The 7,949-nt window shown below is 40.1% G+C and overlaps 1 pseudogene; it reads left to right on the forward strand.

Annotated features, from left to right (window-relative positions):
• Window positions 1-816: 816 nt before the first annotated feature.
• On the forward strand, window positions 817-6,466 carry LOC102926249 (proliferating cell nuclear antigen pseudogene; annotated as a pseudogene).
• Window positions 6,467-7,949: the final 1,483 nt, after the last annotated feature.

The raw sequence follows: 7,949 nt of genomic DNA on the forward strand, positions 1-7,949 counted from the left end.
GTGTTACAAAGGCATTAACAATGCTGAAGAGAGGGGACTCTCTGAGCAGGTGAATTGTTTGCAAGGCATGCCAGGAGCCCAGGGATATAGCTTCTGTGAGGTGTCCCCCATGCTGGGCTGGGCTTTTGGTAACACTGCTGCCTTTGTGTCATCCATGTTCCTGAAAGTAGTCCCTACCCCACAATATTGTAAATAACCCAATAAACTCACTGGTTCATGAAGCTACACATAAGTGGGATCATTTCACTGGTCTGCTTTTGGTGCCCTACCTGGGGTGAGTAGACATTATTTGCCCATGGCTCTCTAGGGAAAGTGACAACAAAAGGAATAATAGTGACAACTACTTCAATCTCGTGCAAAAATCATCTCTATCCAGTCTGTGACATCATTGTGACTTGTTTATCTGACTATTTTTAATGGCTTTTCACATATTCAACACTTAAGGCAATTAATAACCATGTGCTATAAATGTAATGACCCATGAACATGTACCATGTCTCTCACTAGACAGAAACATCCTTGGGTCAAGCACTGTGAGATATTCAACTTAGTATCCATTATATATGCATACTATGACATAGGTATTAGGATGTGCATAAACAGTTCTGAGTCTGACTGAATGAAAAACCAAGTGAACCAGTAAAATTATTAACAATTTCATAAAACACTTTCCTATTTGTATTGGTTGCTTTTGCTTCACTATGATCAATATACCTGTGAGAAACAAAGGAAGAAAAGCTTGTCTGGGCTCATAGTTTCTGAGAGTCTCAGCCCATCAAAGTGAGGAAGGCATTAAAAAGTACACAGAAGGGGGGAATGTATGGCAGAGACTCCATGAGATACTGCAGACCAAGAAGCAGAGAGCCAGGCTGTAACCTTCAAAAGCTCTCTACTGACCTAATGCTGCCAATGAAGCTTCATCCTAAAGACTTCAAAACAATTGTCCAAGTTAGTCCCATCAACTGAGGAGAAAAACAATCAGAACATGAGTGTGGGGATTGAGGGGGGCATTTCATAATTGAAGGTTATATTCAAAACATAGCACTGCTTTTACTGGTGCATATCCATTCCTATGATTTAAATATGAAGAAAAAAATTCACATGTGATTGTACATGTGAGTAGGTACTCAAAGAACCACATTGTCCAACAACATGCACCTCTAATCCCATATCCTCTAATACATATGCATTCTAAGCACTTCACTATGAAAAGGTTTTTCCAGGTCCATCTATTATGCTATGCTGGACAATCTGTACAAAGATTAAAACATTATGTATTGTGGATCCACATATGTATATTTTGTTTATTCAAGTTCGGTAGCTTTTAGTCCTAGAATTTACAGCTTGAGTACATCTTGAGTCTCTAGTTCACAGACAGATAGTGTGGGAGGCTCTTCAGGTGCCATAGGAGAACTGATTATTGGAGTTCTGCTGCTCATTTTTGTTTTCCCCAGACACCTAAGTGCCCTCAGATCCCACCACAGTTTATCCTAAAGCATGTTCATCAGTGCGTTTACAGAGGTTCTAATTAATTCTTTGTAATTGCATAGCGTTTTCTCCCTCCGTTTCTCACTGCTGTCCCTGCCATGGAAACAAGATGTTCCACCTCTGGAGACTGCCCTGGTAAAAGCCTATTAATAAATAATTAAGTTTGGAGGTTCCTGCAGTGGTGAATCGTGACGAGAGATCACGTGGGAGCCATCTCCATGGCAACTTACCAACAGGCATTGAACTGCTATTTCTCTCCTCTGCCTGGCATGAGCAGGGCAAAAACACAAATTAAAGAGATTCATTTTTTGTGGGATTTTTCCCCCATTTTCCTTTCTTTTGAAATCATCTGCCATTGCCTTTAAAATTAAAAAAGAAACACTATGAGAGTGTGATGGAAGTCAACAGCAGCTGTGAAAAACCCTCAGCACTGTTCCCAGCTCATTTTTTCTGGAGGGCTTTCTGTTCTCACCCAAGCCCTATCATACTTGCCTAGAATGTGATAGTTTAAATGAGAAATGTCCTCCATAGGCTCATGGATTTGAGCATTTTGTCCCTAGTTGGTAGCATTGTTTGGGGGAAGTTATGGACCTTTTAGTACATGGAGCCTGGCTGAAGTAAGTATGTCACCTGGAGTGGGCTTAGGCTGTTTACAGCTTCATCCCACTTCCAGTTTGGTCTATTGGCTTTCTCTGTGTTCAGATATAATTTCTGAGCTTTAAACTCTGACCCCTCTGCTATGCGCCCCGCCCCCCTGCATTATCCACCTGGGCTCATAATCTCAAATGAACTCTTCCTTCTATAAGTTGCCTTTGGGAATGGTATTTTATCATAGCAACAAAAGGTAACCAATATACCTCCTTCTCTATGATGACCTCACCAGGTACTTCTGCCTGCTATGCCTCTGGCTACCACCTTATAGTTCTTCACCAACTTTTCTGATTCTCTCATATTAATTGCTGTACTCAAAGTAAAAATATTGGGAACAAAAGCACATGGATTTGAGAGGGAAGCAGATTTGGCCCATGAGAGAGATCAGGGAAGAGTAGAGAGTAAGAGAGCAGGCAGGAGGGAAAAGGATATCTGCTCTCTCTGCTCTGTTGCTTTTGTATCTAGGTGGCTGTTGAAGGTAATGCTTCTTTCCATAGCTGGATTTTTTATTGTCATCCAGCTGTGCTATATACTTAGATGCCCTTGCCCTACTCCTTTGCTTTCTGAGCCCTGACCATTCCTATGTAGGGAGTGTCTTCACTGAAACCTCTTAATTTTAACCAAACTCTGTCTCCTACTGGACCTGTAACTCAAACTATTCCCACCTTCATCCTGTTTACAGAACAATCGCTACACATTTCGTGTTTTCTGTGATGGTTTCCTAGAATGAAGATTGAAATTACGGTTTGGGGGTTATCTCAAAGGTCAACTGAGTTCAGTCAGGATGTGGACATAATTTCAGGCAGCCACAACTCCCGTTCTTGGCATTTTTCATCTTGCAATGCCAATCCTCACAACATTATTTTTAATGAAGCATTTTAATCATAATGGTTTATCACTTGACAACTATCCCAGAGTTTTCTCCATACTCTTCTAACATCTACAGTCATAATCATAGGCAATGGTTGATGGTATTCTAAGCGAATGACAAGGCAAATCTGCAGTAAGAAATAGCCATGTATGAATTTGAAAGTGTATCTATACCAGATATATTGGAAGATGTGTGGCAAGTTCCAAACAAATCACTGCTTCTTGAGCAAGGACAACTGTCATAGTAGAAGTTCTTAGCTCCACCCTAAGAAGAGTAGAGCTGGCTCCTCACAGCTGGATCCTCTTCGAACTCCTATTTCTTGCTCCTTCTGAGATATGGCTTTACAGACAGTTAATTTTCTGTCCTACTTTCTAGACATTGCTCTCACATTATTTGTATCATAACAGTGTGTGTAAATCCTACAGGAGAGGACAACTCAGTGAAAAAGATTACCTTCCATAAGATCCAGGCTTTTTGTTTCTTCCTTTGTATCTCCAAGAATATTTTACTCTCCGCTTTGGGAAGCAACCTGTCTCTCCCTGCCATCTGGTCATTATACTTTATCACTGGGTCTTAGAAACTTATCAAGTGTGTATTCTCTGCCTGACAGGACTTCATTCCAAGTGATCCTTCCTTTATTCACATGTCTACACTTCTGTCTAATTCATTCTCCCATCTTAGTGTTATCTGTGATTTCTGAGATCTTCTATTGGCTTTCCATCCTTGTTAGACTCTCTGTGATCTAAAAACAGTTTGACTGATGGATTTCACTTAAAGTAATGGGCCTTCACCCCAGATAAGTACTTAGAAGCAGCAGATGAAAATTTGCTTCCCTGAAATGCAATAGATGTAAATCAGATTAATTGTCTCTGTGACCCTGGGAACATCCTGGATCTCATTTTCCTGCCTAAGTCATAGGGACTTGCAGGTTAACTTTTGGCAGTCAAAGTGACTGGGACCAGCCATTTGTCAACAATAATTGCATTGAAAACAGAGAAGGTGGAAAATTTTGACAAGTAGGTTATGCTTTGCTTTCCAGTAAAGAAAATTCCAGTAACTTGGCCCCTTTATCCAATTAATTTCTCCTCTACTATACAAAAGTTTCCATATGTGAGCACAGGAATACAGGGGCTCTTTTTCTTCTCCCATTCCACCAGGAAAGTAAGGTCATGAAACTTCAAGGTCTTCTCTTATAAATTCTGCAATTTCAAACTAGAAATTTTATAAACAACCACCAGCCTTAACCTCTTTTAAACCTTAAACCTACTTTTGCAACAGGTGAAATCATATTAGGAAGATTTTGTTAATAAAAGTAGAAAAGCATATATTAATATAAATAATTATAACTATTACTTATAGAAGCTTCATTGATAATAGCCCCAACTGAAAATGTTCACATATATATCAACAGGTAATTAAAAAATTGTGATTGTATCCATATGAAATATCAAAGCATTTCAGTAATAAAAGCACTATTCATGTGAAAAACTGAATAAATCCAACAGTAATTATGCTAAGTGAGAGAAGCTAAATACAAAAGGTGCTATTGGTACAACTTCACGTGGATAGAATTCTATAATGTGTGGATGATTTGCTAGAGCCAGAGAGCCGATTGACCATAGCCTGGAACTTGAGCTGGCTTGGAGTTAAGTCATGCACATGGAGAGTAACAGGATAGGAAAGACAGGGTCTGGGGTAGGTGGATCCGTTACCTTAGTTGTGTTATTAGTTGTGCGGTTGGCTTCACAGCTGTATACACTTGCCAAACTTAACCACGCTGTGTGCTTCAGACATGTGCAATTTACTGAAGATTAATTATGTCTCAATTAAGAGCAATTTCAAACAGATTTATAGTCAGAATACTTATATTAAAAAACCTCTAAAGTGTGTGATGCTGGCAATTTATGAAACTTCCTTATTTATGTCTGGGTTTCTATGATGGTGATAGGGAAATAAAATAAATTTAAGGTATAGAGGGTGTGTGAATCTGAACTTGTTGATAATGTGAAGCACTAGAAACAATAGCTAATGTGTAGTGAGTACTGCATGGTGTTGGTTGCTTTCATACATATTATGTGTCTGGAATTTATAACTCACTTAACCTCTAAATAATCCAGTAATGTGCCTAATGTTCATCACATACACCCAGAATTGACTTCTTCTGTCATAGAGTGAATGAAAAAGATGTGATTGCTTTTATAGATTGTCATGTTGTCTCCCCAGTAGGGCCACAATGCAGCCTAAGGCTGAGAATAGTCCTCATGTCCTCTCTGTAACAGGATCAACTAGAAAGAGCAGGGAGCAAAGAAGGATCCAGCTGAGGCCAGTTCATGTGCTTTCGCTTTTTATACCCCCACTCCTGAATAGTTAGTCACTGCATTTCAGAGTGTGTGCATTTTCTGTAAAATCCACAATTTCTTTTGTTCGGGCGACTCTTTCTATTTCCATATTGTGGACTTACACTTCTTATAGCTTCTGCTTCCTATAACAAGGGAGGATAACAAGGTTCCATGATGAAGCTAGAAGTTCAGAGAAGTCAAATATCACCTTTCAGCGATAGTAGATATAAGCATGGTGGAATGGTAGTCCTCTGCTCTAGAGTCCTTACCACTGCCTTTGTTTCATGACCTGGGAGCCCTAAATTGGCCAGGCTTCACTCCTTGTCCCCATTGTGACTCTGCCACTGTATCTAAATCTTGACTTGTCCAGGGCCTAAAGAAGACCCTGGAGGTGCTCAACAGCCTCATCAACCTCATTGACTTCATCTGTGAGCTCTGTAGGGACAATAACTTAGAGAGTGTGAGCCTGAAGATCATGGACACTCATGTCTCCTTGATACAGTATACCCCAAGCTCCAAAGTCTATGATAGGTACCATTTCTACGGAAGACTAGCTGTGAACGTGTTCCTTACCAGAATGTGCAAAATACTAAAATGTGGTGATAATTATACCTCAATACACTAAAGGATTAAGATAATGGGATTCTTTAGTGCTAATATTTGACACACCAAACCAAATAAAAGTGGCAGGGTATGAAATGAAGTTAATGAATTTAGATGTTGAACATCTTGGAATCCCAGAACAAGAGTACAGCTGTCTAGTAAAGATGCCTGCTGGTGAGTCTGCACATATGTGCTGAGACCTTCATCTTATTGGAGATGCTCTTATAATATCCTGTGCAGAAGTTGGGTGAAGTTTTCTGCAAGTGAAGAACTTGGAAATAGGAACATTAAATTTCCCCTAGCAAGTAATGTTGATAAAGAGGAGAAAGTGGTTACCATAGAGATGAAGGAGCAAGTTCCACTAGCTTTTTTCACAAAAGCTACTCCACTGTCTCCTACAGTAACACCCAGTGTGTCTGCAGGGGTACCCCTTGCTGTAGAGTATAAAACTGCTGACATATGTCACTTAAAGTGCCATTTGGCCTCCAAGATCAAAGATGAAGAAGAGCTTTAGGTATTGAGAGAATCTGAGAATATGAAGCCCTTGCGGACTGCTTTTGAGATGCCAGCATGTTCTGAAGTCTTTTCTCTTAGCAGATTTGTACCTTAGTACATATGTAGATATCTTCTGTAAATAACTTATTTTTTTTCTCTCTCTGTTCTCTAAAATTTGTTTAAAAAATCCTAAGTTAAAACTGGTCTTGTTAACATAAACATTTAAGCCTAAGAATTACTGGTGAGTTTTTATTTATTTTAGTTTAACTTCTTACTGATTCTTTGTGGATTTTACATCATGCATCCTAATTCCCTCTATCTCCCTGTCCCTTGGTATCTACCCTCTGCTCTTGCAACCTCATGCTCTCCCCCAATAAAATAAAGTACAAGTTAAAAGAAAAAAATCTTATTGTAGGAGCTGTAGTGTGACACAGTGAGTCACACAGTATATCCTTTTGTTCATACATCTTTACTTGCAACGAGTCATTGGTCTGGTTCAAGACCTCTAGCTTCTGCTACACTATTGATACTGGGCCCTCAAGGGGATTCCTCTTGAATATCCTATTGTTGCCCTGTCTCCTGGAGATCCTGCAGCTTTAAGTCTGCAGGACTCTGCAGCTTTAAGTCTGCAGGACTAGCTCCTTTACAAGTTCCAGGAGTTCATAGATGGGGTGGATGTTGAGGTGGACCAATTCACATCCCTGGTTCTGGGCCTGGGTTTTAGCTGGATTGGTTTTAGCTGGATTAGTTCCTGCCAGAACTCCCTCATCCTCACCACCAGGGAGAGCTCTCCAGCACTGCCCCACTAGCTCATCCAATGCAGCAAGCAGCAGCAAGGGACTGGGCTAGTTCTCCTGCTCTCATGCCCTCAGGCCTGGCTCATCCACACTAACTGGTGTGTTTTTAGAACAAAAGGATCTTGACGCTAAATACAGTTTTAAGAAATATTTTTCAATTTGAATAACGTTAACTGAATTTGTGAGGGGAAAATGAATAAATCTTGTTAGTATTTAAACATTGACTAAAGCTCAGCCCACAAGGCCACCTGCCTCACAGAACTAATGTGAGAATAAAGAGAGGCATCAAAGACACAGAGCACTGATAACTGCAAACACCATCCAATGAGATATTTTACGGGTCACTACAGTATTAACCCAGACACCACTGGCTTTGGAACTGAGAGTCTCAATGTCTGAATCCAGCTTGGTCACCAGACACTTGAGTGCCTTTGAAGACAATGTATGATGTCTACAGGGCCCAGTTTCTTTATTTAGAGAAGAAATGATTTGTCTCCTGAGGGAATCCTGGTATATAATGATGCTTTGAAGGAGTCAAACTCTATTCTTATGGCCCCTTGAACTGCCCCAATCTCATTAAATTTGGTAGATTCTCAGGAAAGGAAAAAAAAAACCAGTAGATGAGGGAATAGGAGGGAGACCACTGGGATAAACGGTCTCAGAGGGCTTTAGGACTATATCATAGCTAATGGTCTTTTCAAGGCT

This window comes from Peromyscus maniculatus, chromosome 1, assembly GCF_049852395.1.
Source record: "Peromyscus maniculatus bairdii isolate BWxNUB_F1_BW_parent chromosome 1, HU_Pman_BW_mat_3.1, whole genome shotgun sequence".
Taxonomy (NCBI): Eukaryota; Metazoa; Chordata; class Mammalia; order Rodentia; family Cricetidae; genus Peromyscus; species Peromyscus maniculatus.